Below are 20,350 nucleotides of genomic sequence, written 5' to 3'. Positions count from 1 at the left end.
TCAAGGGGATGTTCTTACAAGTCCGGCTGATGGAGGAAGACAAGCCTTTACTGAGGTTTCTGTGGAGGGAGAGGCTCGACGACGAACAACCCTCAATATACCAATGGGAGGTACTCCCCTTCGGCACCACCTGCAGCCCGTGCTACGCCACGTTCACGTTACAGAAGCACGTGGCCGAAGACCCCGGAGCTGGGGATGAGGTCCGACACAGCGTTGAACGATGCTTCTATGTGGACAACTGTCTACAGAGCGTATCCACACCAGAAGAAGCAGAGAGCATCATGATGAAGCTACGGGCTTCGCTAGCCAAAGGTGGATTCGACCTCCGACAGTGGGCCAGTAGCGACCCTCAAGTCCTCCGGCACCTCCCTCCAGAGACGAAGGCCGCTAGCAGCGAGACCTGGATGGCGCACACCCCAGGCGAAGCACAAGAGATGACCCTGGGTCTCGTCTGGCGCTTTAAAACGGACTCGCTTCACTACCGGCACACGCCTCTGAGGACGGACCAGGAGGCGTCCACGACTAGGCTGACCACTCGGCGGAGTGTGTACCGAACACTCGCCAGCCAGTGTTCGGTTGCCCTACACCACCCGGGCGAAGATGCTGGTGAGAGAACTATGGGCAAAGGAGCAGGGCTGGGATGACCCCATACCCGAGCACCTAGCCACCACATGGAGAGAGTGGGAGGATGAACTTGTCTTATTCCGCAAAGTTGCCATCCCGCGGAGCTACTTCCCTCCTACCGTGCGCTTGGAGACTTGTGAGATCGACCTGCACGTCTTCAGCGACGCCTCGGAAGTGGCGTATGGATCAGTGGCCTACCTGAGGGCTCGAGAAGAGGGAGGAGAAGTCCACGTAGCCTTTGTCCTGGCCCGCTCGAGGATTGCTCCCCGCAAGCAGCAGTCGATTCCGCGACTGGAGCTCTGCGCGGCCCTGGTAGGCGCACAACTTGCCAAAATGGTGAAAGAGGAACTCACCATACCGGTGCGTGAGATCATCCTATGGTCAGACTCTATGACCGTGATCACCTGGATCCAGTCCTCTTCCTGCCGGTACAAAGTGTTCGTAGGAGTCTGCGTATCGGAAATCCAGGACCTGGTAGGAGCGGAATGTTGGAGATATGTTGACACCAAGCAGAACCCGGCGGATGTCATCACACGGGCGATGTCCCTAGCCGACCTCACCCGTCCCAACTCATACAGTGATGGCCCAGAGGTCCTCAGACTCCCGGAGAAGAAGTGGCCTATCTCAACACCGCGGGATGCGAACCAGGACGAGTCAGAAATAAAGCCCCGGCTCCAACGGGCCCAGACTTAGACGACTGTCAAACTCTGGAGAGTGCCCAAAAAAGGACATTTCTCTGGCACCACCAGGAGCTCCCCCCCACCACAGACCTTAGTGCAGCCGCCTACGAGGAAGCGGAACTCCTTGTGCTGCAGAGGGCGCAGAGAGACTCTTTCCCAGAGGAAAGAGAGTGTCTGACAAGGGCGAAGCCGGTCCCCTCAGACAGTAGACTCCTCACCTTGGCCCCAGAAATCGACGCCCAGGGCCTCAGTAGGGTGGGGAGTCGGTTGAGACGGGCCCCTGGACTTGGCCGAGGATGTGAAGCATCCCATCGTCCTAAGCAGCCGACACAGGGTAACAGACCTGATCATTCAGAAATATGACGAGGTGGTGTGCCACGCGGGGACTGAGCGAGTCTTCGCGGAGATCCGGCGGCGCTTCTGGATACTCCAAGGGAGAGAAGCTGTACGCCGGTTCCAACGAACTTGCCCTACCTGTCGCAAGTGGAGAGCACAGCCTATTATACCAAAGATGGCAGACCTGCCTCCCTGCCGCCTCAGAGTCGGCGAGCGGGCCTTCCATTCCACGGGCGTGGATTGCTTCGGGCCCTTCAATGTTAAGAGAGGAAGACAAACAGAGAAGAGGTGGGGTATTGTGTATAAATGCATGACCACCAGAGCTGTCCACATTGAGCTCCTTCAGTCTATGAGTACCGACTCGTTCCTCATGTCCTTCCGGAGGTTTCAAGCAAGAAGAGGGACCCCCTCAGAGCTATTGTCAGACCAAGGGACACATTTCCGAGGAGGAGACACGGAACTGAGAGCGAGCTTCCTGAACATGAAGAACTCAAGGCCCGCCTCGCTCCGGCTCAGGTCACCTTCCAGTTCAATCCACCGAATACTCCCCATTTCGGGGGAACATGGGAGAGAGAGGTCCGATCAATCAAGACTGCTCTGTACACCGTGCTTAGAGCCCAGACGGTGGGCGATGAAGTCCTAGCTATGGTCCTTACTGAGATTGAGGGCGTTCTAAACTCCAAGCCCCTCGGCTACGTTTCAAGCGACGTAGCTGACGTCGACCCCATCACCCCAAACTACCTCTTGATGGTGCGGCTGGACCCTGCACTTCCTCAGACTGTGTACAGACAGGATGAAATGAGCGGAAGGAGAATGTGGAGACACAGCCAAGTGCTGGCCGACCAGTTTTGGGCTTGCTTCCTCCTACACTACCTACCCTCCCTTCAGGCCCGCCAGAAATGGGTGAAAGACAGGGACAACCTGACTGTGGGGACCGTCGTGATGGTCATAGACCAGTCACTACCCCGAGCTACGTGGCCAGCCGGCCGTGTGAGCCGAGTTATCAAGGGCTCGGATGGGAAGGTCAGAGCTGCAGAGGTCATCGTCCAAGGGCGGACCTATACCAGACCAGTAGCTAAGTTGATTGAGCTTCCTGCTTTCCCTGACTCCCCTGACGATGACGATAACCCATCGACTTTATAGTTTACCTCCAACTCCCCATAGTCCCTTATGGAGAAATCGACTTGACCTTTGATATTAATCTGTGCCCCAATTTTTATTTGCTAATTAGGTTCCGACTAATTAGAGGGCGGCTGTTCTGAAGGTCCAGATTAACACATAAAGTCCACGTTTATTATTTTGTATACCTTATATATTGTTTATTTGTATAGATATATATTTCACGTCGTCTATTTACCTAACAGTATTTTATCATTCGCCTCTTTTCATATGTTCCATTCATCGCGCCGTAGACGCGCGCGCATGCACCTGTAGACAGCGTGAGCGCATGCGCGTGTTCAGGACATGCCTGGGCATAGTGCGTGGGAGCGTGCATTGGCGCAGTTGTAAACAGACCACAACGTATCTTACAAGAGAGCTGGTCGGCTAGTTAGATGTAACAACAATATTGTCGAGCCACCATTGGAAACGGCAGAGTGACATAGGTTTTGGGAGAAGTGAATTAATAATAACTTCTATAGATTTGCCGACGGGCAAATAATAAAGGACCGTGGAGAGACTTTTGGACTGAACCCAGCTGCGTTCTGGATTCAACTAACTACTACTGACTACATGCGGGTTAGCCTTAGCATAAAAGGGCTAACTAGCTAGTGACCATGCCATCGGGCGTTTGGAATATTAGCTATTAAACCTGCCATCGGGCGTTTGGAATATAGGAATCCGTACGAGACCCCTCTATCCAGCGATGACAGGATTATAACCGCATGAGTCTACAGCAGCCTCGGGAGTAGGACTCCAGAGAACATCGTCTCCATCCTTCTCTCTCTCCCCCCTTGCTATTCACTCCGTCCCCCTCCATTCAGAGCTCCAACGATCTGGTACCAGTAGTTTAGGAACTATAATTAATTCTGACATTGTTGCATTGAAATTATATTAGTAAAGGGAAATCTGTGTTACATATTATATTTGTGTTTATGTTAAACATTAAAGTGATTATTGAACTTGGTATCACTGTCCCCTCACAGTTAATGGAGTGTCCGCCAATTTGTGTATATTTAATATCTGGTTAATTAATAATTAGTAGTTGTCAAGCTCATCATTTAAATACAGTCAGGGTTGTGTAGCCCCTTAGCTACAGACTGGTTTAAATTTGCATCAGCTTGCGCCAATATGGGCAGGGGCACAATGGGGGCACATACATTTAGTCATTTAGGGAAGGGGCACAATGGGGGCACATACATTTAGGGCAGGGGCACAATGGGGGCACATACATTTAGTCATTTAGCTGATGCTTTTATCCAAAGCGACAAGTCATCAGGAAGGGCACAACTCTATCAGCTGAGTAACAATGTTCATCAAAGTGTTGAGTGCTACAGTGTAGGTTAGTATATTAGGACAAGTGCATGATGACAGTAAGGTTAGTTAGGGTTATATTTTTTTATAAAAAATAAAAAAAATAAATAATTCTGGGGTGGCACCTCAGGCGCACCTGAGATTTCAGGGGGGGCACATGCCCCTGGTGCCCCAGTGGTAAAATCGCCACTGCTCTCTTTATCTCGCACAAGCAGGAAAAAAAGTATTCATTCTCATCCAAGTTAAAGGAACACGCCAACATTTTGAGAGACAAGAAGATAGATACCAGTTTCCTCTCTGTGCGTTCAGTAGAAAGCTATCTGGCTGCACATTAGCCTAGCTTAGCACAATGAATGGAAGCGGACAGTGGCGGGTAGCCTTCGGGAGAGGTGTTAGTTGGACAATAACCGGCCATGTCCGCTTCCATTCATTGTGCTAAGTTAGGCTAACGTGCAGCCAGATAGCTTTCTACTGAACACACAGAGAGGAAACTGGTATCTATCTTCTTGTCTCTCTCTGGAGAAGACTGTGAGCTAGGGGGCTTTCTTACTTACCATTCGGGGTCGAATCAGAGCCCGATCGCACCAGAAAAAGGGTGTGTCCGTCCTAATGAGAACGCTCCCCCCCGTCCCCAGGGACGCTGATTCGCTCCAAACCTGGACCGCTGAAATAGGTGGTTCCGGGTGCGCGCCAGTGGGAGCGGGGGGCGTGGTGTACGAGCTTGTACCAAAACACAGGAGAGGCTTGCTGTATCAACTAGCTGACACACAACGTCATTACTTAATGCTTTCATGCTTGCTTGAATTTTGGGCAGATAATAACATACAGCAACAACTGGACAATAGCCACAAAAACTATATTTATGGGCAATTTGGTGAGTTCAGACCTCAACCAAACAAGCATGTTGAGCCTCACGGCTCAGTGGATGAAAACATGAAGCCACGTTACAAGCACAAGACTTCCTAGCCCCTTCCGTGACTGCGATGTGCAAGCCAGGGGCTTTTGAATACGCAGTCACTCGCAGCTCCATAGTAGCCAGGCTAATTTGGACCACCAAACACTGCTTAAAAGCTCGGGGTGGGTCCGAAATATATCAGATATAAAGCCCCTGGCTTGCACATCGCAGTCACGGAAGGGGCTAAAGACTTCCCTGGCTCGCATTAGGCCTGGCAACTTTTTTTACCATTGCTATGTCTACTATACATTGGTTTCTTGTTCGAATGCATTTATTTCTATATGTAGCAGGGTGGATTATCCCTGCTTTATGGGAGTGGTTGTACACGGCCACCTGGTAGCGGGATGCAGTAGATTCTAATCTATCTGAACCCCCGTCTTTGGGCCCGGAACGTCGAACTGGAGGGCGGATGGGGCCCAGGATTTACTAACCTGGGGGGGTGGTACTCTGGTCCTCCTCGCCTTCCAGGGCGGTCAGCAGTAGCTCCCCACACACTCTCACTTCCCCCAGTACCTCCGTTAGCCCTCCCACACCTGGTGACTGTTAGTTGACTAAAGATATTGCGCTCTCCCAAAGCAGTACCCTTCCTTGACAACCTGTAGAGACCTTTAACCATGTGATACAAATAGGGTGGGAAGAGTTAAATAGTAATGCTGATAGTCATATATTTACCCGGTCAACAAAGGTTAGAACAAGACTCAGTAATAGACACACACACCGTGCTCCCATCTACGTCTCCTTTATATAAGGCCGGGTCAAGTAGCAATTACAGATTATAACTTCATGTGGTTCATATGCAGTACATTTACATTTACATTTACATTTAGTAATTTAGCTGACGCTTTTATCCAAAGCGACTTACAAGTTCTGTACGACAAGACAGCAAGAAGGGTACAACTCTATCAGCTGAGTAACAATGTTCATCAAAGTGTTGCGTGTTACAGTGTAGGTTAGTTTATTAGGACAAGTGCATGACAGTAAGGTTAGTCAGTGTTACAAAGGATCAGATTAAACCGAATATATATATTTATTTATTGATATATATTGCATAGTATTTGTATATCGTTTGATATCCCTTGTATATTCCTTGTACATATACACGGAATATCCCTTTAGCCCAGACCATAATAGTTCATTCTCCTATTGGACAGCGGTCCACCGGCACCAGGGACCGGCCTCCGGAGTCAGGTTCAAAGTCACCGCCAAGACGTGTCTGGACATGCCCGGCCTTGCCCAGGGATACGCGACAGAAATGAGATTGGCACTAGTTTGTTCACCGTGCGTATAAATACGGCGCAGGTGAATACAGAAGCCCCTTCTTAGCCTTAGTATGTTACCAATAAGTTGAAGCCTCACCCACGATACAACGTGCGGTGAAGTATGGCCTGTTTGGCCCCAGAATAGAGCATTGAGACCGCGTGCGAATTAATAACTGAATTGTCAGAGTTTGGCGCTATACCGTCGAGTGCGACATATTTCTATTAAGTCAATAATAGTCTATTTGTGTATAGTGTATCGTGCGGCTAAAGTTCTACAGTGACCAGCATCTCCAACGCTTCCTCGTATTAGCTAGAGTTCTTATCCAGGCTGGGCTGACCACATGGCGCTTTCACCCGAGGAGACCTAGACGAGAACCGTATGGACATGTACACTGGATTAATCTACCCGACGACTACATAGCCCTTTGCGGCTGGAATATATTTGCTTTGGTCCTGTGATTTATGGAGCGGATAATCGCCGACGCCTGCACGTGTTGGATTTACCCCGCGAGGAGTCAAGTCGAGTCGGCGCCTCAGAGAGCCTGAGGCCGACTAGCTTTCTTCACTGTGGAGCTACAGTCTACGGAGAACAGCTGTATTCGTCTGTGGATCAAGAGGCTACTGCACCGGCTCCTGTACCTGGAGTCTCCTTAGTCATCGTTGACCAGACGTTCTACTACCGACAGATCTTCTACCCCTGCTGGCTTACAACCAGGGGGAACCCCTTCCAGTATCTCCCGCTATATTACTAGTGTACCATAGATATAATTCCCTAAGATTCAGGTTGTATAATTACCTCCTGCGTAACCAGAGAATGGACATTCATTGTTGATTTGCCTACGCACATTCCTTTGCCTTACAAGTGCATTCAAAGAATAATGTAAAGTATCCTATGTACCTTTTGCTCCATTAAATACTTGATTATACCTTTGTGCGGAACCGATTTCATTGTGGGAAGTGTTCATCATATTCATATATCGTGTACTGTATGGCCAGTAATTAAAGTACATAAAGCGGTAGTGGTTTAATGATACCATACTTATCAATACAGTCAGGGAATTGTACCCCTCAGTTACAATTGGTCCTTCGAGCCGGAGGGTAACTAGTGTAATATTAATATAGCGGTATTAATATTGACATGGCCTATGATGAACACTCCACAAAACGGTTCTCCTAAAGTAGATCGCCCGCAGCGTAGACGGCAGACACCTCAGTACTTAGAGGATTACGTTGCCAATATACTACCTAGCCTTCTACAGACGGTAAACGCGGAAAAAGTAGATAGTAAAATTATGTCCGACCCTATCGCCCAGGCTACCCCGCCAATAGAGGCCCTAGTGGGTTCTAACGTAACTGACCAAGCTCACGGTAGGGACCAGGAGGGACCTGACACGACTTTACCCCCCGCCAAGACCGAAGAAGTAGTCCCCGGAGAGCTCCAGGATAAAGACAGCTCTCCAGGGATGGAACTCTACCCGCTACAAGAAGAGGAGAGCACCCCGGAGATGGATCTCCAGGACTCGCCACAGGAGAACAGATCTCCAACGAGTACTGCCAGGAGCGGATCACCTCAACCAGCGTCTTCCCCCAGCGAGGCGGACAAGATGCTGGCACAGGCATTCCTCGCCAGCCTAGCAGCCTCAACAGAGCGCGATCGACTCCAAGCACTGACGCTTAGTGAGCGCGAACATTCTTCCATGGAAAGAGAACGCCTTCAGGCGCAGCAACGGAGCGACGAAGATCGTATACGTCTAGAGATTAGACGCCTTCAGACGGAAGAGAATATGGCAAGGGACCGGGCCGAAGCCCAGCGCGCCGCTGCCGGTGCCCAAAGAGAAGCAGAGCGCGACCTCGCTCTCACCAAGCGCGAAGCCGAGCGCGACCGATTACAAGCGCAGATAATGGAGCAGCTGATCGCCAGGGCGACACCCCCTCCCTCCGCACGGGGTTCCAGGGCCTCGTCAAGACACGGGTCAAGGGCACCCTCCCCTACCCGATCAAGCGACCCTGAGCCCGACCACCAGAGAGAGCCTATACCCCCCTCCGAACTCCTTCCCCGACCGGTCCACGCGAGGACCAGCTACAAGGAAGAAACGGTCTACACCGCGGAGGCTAAATAGACGACTACAGGATCTAGAGGACCTGCCAGAGCAAGAAGAAGAGGGAGAGGAGGAGAGTCAAGCCCGACAGCAGCACAGAACTCCACAGGACCAGGAGGTCCAGTACAGCCCAGGCTCTACCCCCGCGGCTCTGCGCTACAGACCCCCGACTCAATTCACGGGTGAGCTTGACGCACGACCAGCCCCGAGGAATAGCACCTGGATACGCGGGCCATGGTACCCAGCAGGTACCAGCCCACCAAGAGGCGTAAGAGGAGACTCGCCTAGGAGGCCTCTCTTCCAACGCTCACCGATGTGCCAGCCATCCATGGCATCATACATTGGCACACCGACGTTTCCGGACTTCACCCACGAGAACAGAGCACAGTACACGGAGCTACGAATGTGCTTAGAGACAATGATGTCCGATGTAGCTGACGAACCGTACAAGTATGCTATCCTACTGAAGCACCTCAAGGTGCCCCGAGCGCACAATATAGCGCTGGCCTATGCCACCTCTACTACCCCATACACAGCGGCTCTAGCAGCACTCGACCAAAGATATGGACGCATATGGGACTACGTAATACAAGAGATAAGGCATACTGACCGCCTACCCCCAGCCACAGACAATCGCTCACTAGATGACCTGTCTATCAGGGTACAATCCCTGGTAGGGATGCTGGGGGCGCAAAGAGAAAAGGGTATGCACGAACTGTACGCGAACTCTAATGTCGAGAGGATTTTAGAGAAGCTTCCGCCCGCCCGACAAGAGTGCTTCAGGCGGCAAAGAGACCACCGTGATCCTAACGGTCCCGAGCCATCCCTCCTAGACCTAGCCGACTTCCTGGCGAGAGAAGTCAACAGCCTACGGTTGGATACGTTCATGCGGAGCACCCCAAGCTCCAGAGAGGGACCTAGGAGAGCAAACGATGGCCGAAGATTGGTGACCGTCATGCACCAATCAGAATCAGTACCGAGCAGCAAGAACCACAGTACCCCCTCGATGAAAGAGAAGTGGAAGATGGTGTGCCCGTACTGCGAAAAGGAACACTGGTTGTCACAATGTGACACGTTCAAGAAGATGACCGCCGACGAGGTGAATCAATGGATAAAGTCCAACCGACGCTGTTACCGATGTGCGCGCAGTCACATGGCAGCCGAGTGCCGCTTAAAGAAGAGGTGTAGTCGGTGTGACGGAGCCCACCTAGATGTCCTACACGACAGTAACAGAAGAAAGCCTGCACCCTCAAGCAGCACAAAGGCAAGTGTTATGTACATTGACCCCGCCAGCAGCGGGGGCGCCCGAGTGCTCTTAAAGGTGGTCCGCGTAACACTGAGTTACCAAGACAAGGTCATGGACACTTACGCCGTCCTTGACGACGGGTCAGAGAAGACCCTTCTCCTCGCGTCCGCTGCGGCCCAGCTGGGGCTGCGGGGGAGCGAAAACCAGATGACGATTCGGACAATAAGAAGAGATCTAAAGACGATAAAGGGCGAGAATGTCTCCTTCACTATCGCAGCAAGCGGGCAGCCAGAGAGACGGTATAGGATTACTAATGCTTTCACCAGCCAAGAAATAGGCTTGTCGCAGTACACCTACCCCATCGCCAAGCTGATGGATAAATATGTGCATCTGCGTCAACTACCTATCCCGCTCATAGACGGTGCCACCCCGACCCTGCTGATAGGCTCCGACCATGCAGACCTCATAGTCCCGATAGACCGGGTCCACACAGGGCCCAGAGGCTGTCCTGCAGCAGTCGAGACCCGCCTAGGATGGACATTACAAGGCCCCCTCGCTAAGTCTCTTAACCGAACAGCAGCCACTAGCTGCCTCCACTCCAGAGTGACAGAAGAAGACACCACCCTCCTACAGCATGTCGAGAGGCTATGGACACTAGAGACAATGCCCTTTAAGAATGAAAAGAAAGACATTCGTTCCAAGGAAGACATTTACGCTATAGCCCTCCTCGAGCAAGGGACAAAGAGAGTCAAAGTCAACGGAGTGATGAGATACGCAACTCCACTCCTGAGGCGAGAGGGTATGCCTACCTTCCACGCCCCAAAAGAAGCGACGGAGCGGTATCTATTGAACACAGAGCGGCGCCTAGCCAGAGACCCCGCTCAAGAGACTGTGTACCGCGCTGAGATTAACAAGCGAATCACAGCGGGACACATAAAGAAAATTGACTGGCGACGTCGTGCGCTGCTCCGCGCCTCCCTGATCAAAGACGGCTTTGATCTCAGGCAGTGGGCCAGCAGCGACCCGCAAGTATTGCGCAGCCTCTCCCCCGAGGACAAGGCAGCAAGCAGCGAGACCTGGATGGCGACCATCCCAGGAGAAGCCCAAGAAATGACATTAGGACTAGTCTGGCGCTTCAAAACAGACTCGCTCCATTATAAACACACACCCCTGACCAAGGAGCAGGGAAGGTCGACTGCACTACCGACCACCAGACGGAGTGTATACAGAACACTCGCCAGACAATATGACCCGTTGGGATGTATTCTACCTTACACCACCAGGGCAAAGATGATTGTAAGAGCGTTATGGGACAAGGACCAGGGCTGGGACGACCCCATACCCGAACACCTTGCATCCACATGGAGAGAGTGGGAGACGGAACTCAGCTCACTCCCAGGTGTCAACATACGCCGCAGCTACTTCCCACCCACAGTGAGGCCGGAGACGTGCCAGATGGACCTGCACGTCTTCAGCGACGCCTCCGAAGTAGCCTACGGTTCGGTGGCCTACTTGCGTGCCCGAGAGGAGGGAGGAGAAATACATACTGCTTTCATCCTGGCCCGCTCAAGAATAGCCCCACGAAAGCAACAATCTATCCCGCGTCTAGAGCTCTGCACAGCCCTAGCAGGAGCGCAACTCGCCACGTTAATCCAACGTGAACTCACCATTCCGGTGCAAAGAACAATCTTGTGGTCAGACTCCACGACAGTACTCACATGGATCCGGTCTGATTCGTGCAGATACAAGGTCTTCGTGGGAGTCAGAGTCACAGAGATTCAAGATTTAACAGAAGTAGCAAGCTGGAGGTATGTGGACACAAAACACAACCCAGCTGACGTCATCACCCGGGGAATGTCCCTGGATGACCTCACCCGTCACAACCTATACAGTGACGGGCCAGAGTTCCTCAAGCTCCCGGAAGAAGAGTGGCCTACACCCACCCCACGGGAAGCGAGTAAAGAGGAGGCAGAAAACAAGAAATCTATGTTCTGTGGATTGAACACACTCGTCTCCACAGACCCCGACATAGACGATTGCCTCACCCTAGAGAGTGCGCAGCTAAAGACATTCCTGTGGCACCACCCAGAGGTTCAGCTCACTACTGACATTACTGCAGCTGACTACGAAGAAGCGGAACTTCTTCTACTACAACGAGCCCAGAGAGACTCGTTCCCCGATGAGCTAGACTGTCTACAGGGAGCAAAGCCCGTCCCATCAGACAGCAGACTGCTCCACCTAGCCCCCGAGAGCGACGCCCATGGTCTCATCAGAGTGGGTGGTCGTCTGCGGAGAGCTCCAGACTTACCGGATGACGTCAAGTACCCGATAGTCTTAAACAGCCGACACAAGGTCACAGAGCTGATCATAAAGAAATACGACGAGGATGTGCATCACGCCGGGGCAGAGAGAGTCTTCGCGGAGATCAGACGTCGTTATTGGATACTGCAAGGGAGAGAAGCAGTGCGGCGCTTCCAGCGAACCTGTCTAGACTGTCGTAAGTGGCGAGCGCAGCCCAGTATACTCCGGATGGCTGACCTACCTCCCTGTCGCCTCCGACTCGCCTTTTCACTCCACCGGTATGGACTGTTTCGGCCCGCTGTATATAAAGAAAGGAAGAGGAACCGAGAAGCGGTGGGGTATTGTATTCAAATGCATGACCACCCGAGCGATGCATATAGAACTCCTTCCAACCATGAGCACAGAATCATTCCTTATGGCCTTCCGAAGATTCACATCGCGGAAAGGTAAACCGTCTATATTGTTGTCTGATCACGGGACAAACTTCAAAGGCGGGGAAAGAGAGCTGAGAGAGAGCTTCCAAGCTATGGGCCCAGAACTTAAGACCCACCTCGCTCCATCCCAGATTGACTTCCAGTTTAATCCCCCGAACGCACCTCACTTCGGTGGAACTTGGGAACGAGAAGTACGTTCAATAAAGACAGCCCTGTACGCCGTGCTTGGGGCCCAGACCGTGGCGGAAGAAGTCCTAATGACGAGGGAGTATTGAACTCAAAGCCCCTCGGTTACGTCTCAAGTGATGTAGCAGATGTCGACCCAGTCACCCCCAACACACTCTTGATGGGGCGGCTGGACCCCGCGTTACCACAGACAATGTACAGGCCTGAAGAAGCGAACGGCCGAAGAATGTGGAGGTACAGTCAAGTATTGGCTGACAAGTTTTGGAACAGCTTCCTACTCCACTATCTACCGTCTCTACAGACCCGCCAGAAATGGGTGAAAGAGAGAGACAATTTGACAGAAGGAACAGTCGTCATGATTATCGACCAGTCACTACCCCGAGCTATGTGGCCGGCTGGCCGCGTAAGCAAAGTGATCACCGGTGCCGACGGAAAGGTCCGAGCAGCCGAAGTGCTCGTCCAAGGGCGGATCTACACCCGACCCGTGGCGAGGCTAATAGAACTGCCAAGGCTCCCCGATACCATCGATGACGACCATGACCCCATGACTTTGTGAACTGACCGACCCCTCACAACAGACATTGAGTAGTGGACAGTGCGGTTAATCTGTCTCTGTTTAGCTAATTAGGTGGGACTAATTAGGGGGCGGCTGTTACAAAGGATCAGATTAAACCGAATATATATATTTATTTATTGATATATATTGCATAGTATTTGTATATCGTTTGATATCCCTTGTATATTCCTTGTACATATACACGGAATATCCCTTTAGCCCAGACCATAATAGTTCATTCTCCTATTGGACAGCGGTCCACCGGCGCCAGGGACCGGCCTCCGGAGTCAGGTTCAAAGTCACCGTCAAGACGTGTCTGGACATGCCCGGCCTTGCCCAGGGATACGCGACAGAAATGAGATTGGCACTAGTTTGTTCACCGTGCGTATAAATACGGCGCAGGTGAATACAGAAGCCCCTTCTTAGCCTTAGTATGTTACCAATAAGTTGAAGCCTCACCCATGATACAACGTGCGGTGAAGTATGGCCTGTTTGGCCCCAGAATAGAGCATTGAGACCGCGTGCGAATTAATAACTGAATTGTCAGAGTTTGGCGCTATACCGTCGAGTGCGACATATTTCTATTAAGTCAATAATAGTCTATTTGTGTATAGTGTATCGTGCGGCTAAAGTTCTACAGTGACCAGCATCTCCAACGCTTCCTCGTATTAGCTAGAGTTCTTATCCAGGCTGGGCTGACCACATGGCGCTTTCACCCGAGGAGACCTAGACGAGAACCGTATGGACATGTACACTGGATTAATCTACCCGACGACTACATAGCCCTTTGCGGCTGGAATATATTTGCTTTGGTCCTGTGATTTATGGAGCGGATAATCGCCGACGCCTGCACGTGTTGGATTTACCCCGCGAGGAGTCAAGTCGAGTCGGCGCCTCAGAGAGCCTGAGGCCGACTAGCTTTCTTCACTGTGGAGCTACAGTCTACGGAGAACAGCTGTATTCGTCTGTGGATCAAGAGGCTACTGCACCGGCTCCTGTACCTGGAGTCTCCTTAGTCATCGTTGACCAGACGTTCTACTACCGACAGATCTTCTACCCCTGCTGGCTTACAACCAGGGGGAACCCCTTCCAGTATCTCCCGCTATATTACTAGTGTACCATAGATATAATTCCCTAAGATTCAGGTTGTATAATTACCTCCTGCGTAACCAGAGAATGGACATTCATTGTTGATTTGCCTACGCACATTCCTTTGCCTTACAAGTGCATTCAAAGAATAATGTAAAGTACCTTTTGCTCCATTAAATACTTGATTATACCTTTGTGCGGAACCGATTTCATTGTGGGAAGTGTTCATCATATTCATATATCGTGTACTGTATGGCCAGTAATTAAAGTACATAAAGCGGTAGTGGTTTAATGATACCATACTTATCAATACAGTCAGGGAATTGTACCCCTCAGTTACAGTCAGGGTTAGATTTTTTTTAATATCATTTCAGATAATGGTTGAAGAAATGAGTCTTTAGTCGACGGCGAAAGATTGGACGGGATTCGGCTGTCCTAACTGGGATGGGTAGTTCATTCCACCATTGTGGGGCAAGGACTGAGAATAGGCGGCTTCTCTTTGATGACCCTCCGGGAGCTTGGATAGGAGTAGGTCTGAGGCGGCCAGAAGATGCAGAGCGTAGGGGTCTTGAGGGTGTGTAGTTAGAGACCATTGACCGGAGGTAGGCGGGAGCGGTTCCCTTTGCCGCACGGTATGCTAGGTCGAGGGCCTTGAAGCAGATACGTGCAGCAATGGGGAGCCAGTGCAGGTCCCTAAGAAGTGGGGTGACATGGGCCGACTTCGGTAGGTTTGAGATCAGGGGGGCCGCTGCGTTTTGAATGAGTTGAAGAGGCTTGGTGGCAGTGGCCGGGAGGCCAGCTAGCAGTGCGTTGCGGATGTTCTCCACTTTTTCCTCAAAGAAGATCGCAAAGTCTTCGGCAGAAAAAGATGAGGGAGGAGGGGGTGGGGGGGGGAGTGAGGAGGGAGGACATGGTAGCATGCAGTTTGCGAAGATTCTTGGCAGAGGCCTCGATCCTATGGTGAAAGAAAGAAGCTTTGGCATTAGTAATGGTTTTGGAGAATGTTAACAAGAGGTTGTGATATGTGTCGATGTCAGCAGTGAGGCGTGACTTTCTATACTTCCTCTCAGCCTCTCTCAGGACATGTGTTTGTTCTCTCACTGCATCTGTCAGCCATGGACTGTGTGGGGAACGGCGTGCAGGTTTCTCAACGAGGGGACAGAGCTTGTCGAAGGAGGTTGCAAGGGCTGAGAGGAGGGTGGAGGTTGCCATCTCTGTGGGGAGAGATGGCAAAGGTAGAGCGGATATTATGTCAGAGGAGAGGGTGGAGGGGGATAGGGAGGGCAGGTTACGTCTGAGTGAGACGGTTTGAGTTGGGGTGAAGACCTTTCGGTTAAGCATGAGAGTTAGTGAGAAGGATATGAAGGAATGGTCAGATACATGTAGGGGAGTTACCGTAATGTTAATGATGCTGGAGTTACGGGAAAATATGAGATCCAAGGAGTTGCCTGCTTTGTGGGTGGGAGGCATGGCAGTGGGAGTCAGGTCAAATTGTTGTAGGAGGGAGACCACTGGGACCGACTGAGATGAGTCAGGCAGGTTGAAGTCGCCCAATAGAAGGAGCGGGGTACCATCTTCCGGTAAGGAGCTTAGAAGCATGTCCAGCTCATCTGTGAAGTGATCGAGGGGACCTGGAGGGCGATAGAGTGTAACAATGGTGAGATTGAAAGGATTAGAGACAGATACTGCATGATATTCGAGGGAGGAGATTCGAGGGAGGAGAGTGACAGTTCTGGGAGTTGTGTTAGGTTTGTAGCCCATGAAGGAGATGTCATGAGGCCAGTGCCTCCACCCCGTCTGGAGGGTCGAGGTGTGTGAGTGAAGTTATAGTTTGTAGATAATGCTGCAGGTGTTGATGAGTTATTGGGGGTTATCCAGGTCTCAGTTAGAGCCAGGAGCTGCAGATATAGATTATGGGCGTAGGCATTAATGAAGTCAGCTTTCTTGACTGCTGATTGACAATTCCATAAGCCTCCCCATACTGTGACAGGTGTATTAGTGGCTGTAGGAGGGTAGGAGAGATTAGCCGGGTTGCTAGCAAACTGGCGTGGATGGGTTGAGTCTGTTCTGGAGGAGCAGATTGTGGATATAGGTATGAGGCACATTGTGGTGTCAAGAGTGGCAGGGAGAAGGTTGTAGGGAGGAAGCGAGATAGTAGGGGAATAGCAGAGTGGGAGGGAAATATAGGATTATGGTGTACTTAGCACTGGGTGGATCGGTGGATCCCTCGGCGGATAACTCCAGGAAAACTCCTCCAACTCCAGGAAAACTCCTCCTCTTTGTCCCTCTTCGTTTCTCGACGCTAAGCCAGCAAGTCTTTAAATCACTATCACTAATTACTGATGAGTGACACCTGCAGCAAAAGGCCACACCTCCAGTTTCTGTCAGCTGGGTGAAACTAATTACAAACAATTTCCACAACACAATTTAGTCACACACTTCAGCAGTATAATCACAGTAGGCACCGGGTGCTCTCACTCACAATACAGGGGACGCTATTCCCAAAATAGGCACCTAGTGCTCAGTACATTAATTCAAGAGCCCCGCTTTGAGTAGGGGAAGACCCAGGCACATATTAAGGAGTTCAATGGGAATTCAAGAACATCACAATATTATTACCATACAAAAATAAATCACATGTGGGCCCACGTTACCAAACAAAAGACCTAAGCTAAAGCCGGCTTATAATGGTTGGGGTACCCCTAGACGCTGGTTGCTAGCGTTCGCTTCAAATGAATATTGTTTTGGCACACGAAGTACCGCTGTACTTAACCGAGATGGCGGGTCCACTCTCACCACCCCTCGTCCGGGTGACAAGATGGCCGTCGGGCGATCCCGCAAGAACAGCCAGCGGGCGGGGGTAGGCAGCAGGGGCAGTGGCTGAACTGGAGGAGCGTGCTGTGTTGTGGCGACCTCTGCTGGAAGAAGAGGTGTCCTCGGCTGCGTCAACGAGACGTCCACTGCGGGGCTGCTGACTGAGCTGGCGCGCTCTAAACTGTTTGCTACCATAAACACAGCTAAACTGTGGGTTGGTGGACCCTCCTGCTGTCGCCTATACAGCTAACGCAACGTGCTATAGGCACCACCTGTCTTCAACTACGCTCGCCTTGTGGTGTACTCAGAGTCACTATAGCCGTTAGCAGCAAGCTAATATACCGCTTCAACTTCTAGGATAACACGTTATTTACTGAAGTTGGTTCTTCTTTCCGTTTCGCTTATTCACACACTTCTCTATCGCTTGTACTTCTAGGATAACCCGTTTCACTTATTCACACACTTCTCTATCGCTTGTACTTCTAGGATAACCCGTGTTATAGCAAAGTACTTGTTATCTCCCGTTGCTCTTCAACGGGGCTCTTCGAGAGCACACGTCCGCTCATGTTCGAGTTCACTGTCGAAGAGGACTTCCTCCTGTTCCGCCCTCCAGGTAACTAGCTTCTCACTCGCTGCTCCTTTCTCCTTCGCTCCGCCTGCCACCACCGCCCCCTGCTGGCGACCGCAAACTGGTCCCACTATGGGACACTCAAGGCAGGAAGAAAGATGATTCAATGTCACGTTAATGGTCCATATCGAAGCCGGAGGGAAGAAGAGCACCCGCATTATTAGTCCGGGCGAGATATCAAAGAGGAACACTGTTTATCATGTCTTTGTGCACACAGGGGAAGTAACAGGTTAAGTAACAGGTAAATAAATAAATAAATAGCAGAATATTCAGGATGCTACATTTCCCCCCACTTTAAACTTGCCAAGTCCTCTGCAAGTTACCTCAATGAAACACCAGTTTAATACATGAAAACGGTCCTTAGACCAACAGTTTCACACATTGTCTCATAAATTGCACACACTGTTCAACAAATACACTTTTCAGCACATAGTCCTGGCGATACCGAGCGGGTAGCCGACCTCTGGTGCTCCTCTGGGGCCGGGTTCGCTCGACCCCCCTCGCGTCTGACTCCGTGTCAGACTCATCCGTCCCTGCCGGCAGGTCATGGGCCACGGCTTCGCCCTCCGAGGCCTCTGATGGGCCGCCAGCGGCGCCCTCCTCGCCCCTGTCTCCGCGGTCTTCCCCGTCCTCGCCGTCCTCTCCTGAGGGGACCGACTCCACCTCTCCTCCCTCGTCCGGCGCTGCTTCAGTGACGACCCGAGGGGCCCTGGGTGGGTTACACGCCCTAGGATGCGGTTCTCGAGGGTAAACGAAGGCGCCCCCCACGTCTGATTCGGATGAGCTCCACGATCCCATCGGGGTCCTCCGGGGAGCCCTCGTCCGCTCTTCCGGATCGGAGGCCGGGAAGGAGCAGATCTTGAGCTGATCTCGATGCACGGTTCTCCTTCGGGCCGAACCGTGAACACTGACGTCCCCTTGGCGTTGCCATCGCCGCCCTCTGGGCCCGACTTGCCGCCGGCCTGTGGGCGTCTGCGGCGGTAGTTGAAGTTGCGGCGGTAGCGGCGCTGACGGGGCTCCTGGTCCGGGCCGCCCTCACCTCCCTGACCTCCTTCTGACCTGTTCTCCTTGTTCTCCTCTCCGTCCCGCACCGGTCTGGGACGGGGTGGACCCCTTGGTCGGAAGCCTCTGTAGTAGTTCTGTCTCATTGGTTTGTCGCCGCCCTGGTCTGGACCTCTCTGGTTCTCTTCGCCTCCGACTCCAAAGTATGGCGCGTAGCGCCGTCTGCCTGGGTAGGAGGGCCTGCGCTGCTGTGGCTGCATGTCTCCCCCGGGGGCGCTCTCTGCCCCCTCGCGGCTGCTCTTCTCGCGGCCTTCACGGCTTCCGCTACTCGGCGGCTCGCCCTCGCCATCGCTCTGAGCACTCAGGGTATTCTCCATTGCGGGGTGGGCCCCTCCTGCGGGGGTAGCGCCTGTAGCGGTTCCGGTCAGCGGCGTACTTGCTCCCCTGGACTGGAACGCCTGCTGGGCCGGTGACGTTGGCCGCTTCTGCTCCCTTCTCCCCTTCAACCACATCGAACTCCACAGTTTCTCCATCTCCAACACTGCGAAGGTATTTCCTTGGGTTGTTCTTTTTTATGGCCGTCTGGTGTACAAACACGTCCTCTTTCGTGTCCTTCCGGTTGATAAAACCATATCCATTTCTGACGTTGAACCATTTGACTGTCCCCAAGACTTTTGTTGCGATGACCTTCTTATCCGCCGCGGAAGCTTCGGCTGCCGGGCTGGACGGGCTCTCCGCGTCGTCAGCGGGCTGCGGTGATTGTTGCGTTTCGGCGGCCTCGCTGCTTTCCCCTCCCCGCTCCCGTTGCTGATCGAACTGGGTTTTAGAGGGCTGTGTCCCCCAGGTCACCGCTCGCCACACCGGTTCCAGTTCGGGGTCGTCTGCTGAAGTTGCCGTAACTCCGCCCAGCTGTACCCGCTGTTCCCCTTCTGGGTCACGATCTGTCTTGCGACGACTGTCAGAACCCCCCGCGGTTCGGTCCGTCCCTCAGGGCTTAGTAGAGCCCGGACTTCGTCCGCCTGGATTACCACGTAGCCGTCGCGTGCGACTAGGGCGGGGGCCCTCGATGGGGCGGCCCGTTCCTTGGTGTCCAGCCGAGTATGGGTGCCTGTCGAGTATGGTATGGGTGCCGTGATCGTTAGGAAGCTCTTCTCTGTGTCTTCCACTTCCGGTTCTTGCCTCATCGGCATGCGTTACAGGGCGTCGGCATTCTGGTTGAACCGGCCGGGTTTGTAGTGGACCACGACAACGTGGCTAAGTACGACACTTCCGGCGTCGGGGCGACGACTACTGGCGGGACGCATCCCCTTGATCCCTTTGAAGAGGCCGTCCACTCCGCCGAGTATGTTCATCCCCAGAAGTCCCTGGACGGCGTCTCTCGCGGGTCCTCGGAGGGGGTCGTCTTTCACGATGAATATGCACTTCCCGGAGAACGTCATTTATAGGCACTTCACATTCGCGTACAGGCACCCCACCACGGGGATCTCCAAACCGTTGGCGGCCGTGAGGGTGATCCAGTTGGCGGAGGTCAGCTTCTTTTTTGGGAAGTGTCGCTTGAAGTGGCTTTCCGACATGGTCGTAACCTCGGCTTCGGTGTTGAATAGGCAGCGGGTGTCCACACCGTCTATTTGTATATCCAGGGTGAAGCATTCCCCGTTAGCTGCTAACT

The 20,350-nt window shown here is 52.4% G+C and overlaps 1 pseudogene across 1 annotated transcript; it reads right to left on the bottom strand.

Moving 5' to 3' along the window:
- Positions 1 to 1,395: 1,395 nt before the first annotated feature.
- Positions 1,396 to 19,871, bottom strand: LOC311226763 (annotated as a pseudogene). The gene is made up of 5 exons: positions 19,710 to 19,871; positions 18,592 to 19,512; positions 18,191 to 18,388; positions 1,523 to 1,620; positions 1,396 to 1,433 (listed from the first exon to the last, which is right to left on the bottom strand). The product of its transcript is annotated as an uncharacterized misc_RNA (transcript).
- Positions 19,872 to 20,350: the final 479 nt, after the last annotated feature.

Source organism: Notolepis coatsorum, assembly GCF_963971535.1.
Source record: "Notolepis coatsorum genome assembly, chromosome: 4".
Classification (NCBI taxonomy): Eukaryota; Metazoa; Chordata; class Actinopteri; order Aulopiformes; family Paralepididae; genus Notolepis; species Notolepis coatsorum.
This window is presented reverse-complemented; position numbering and strand designations above follow the sequence as displayed.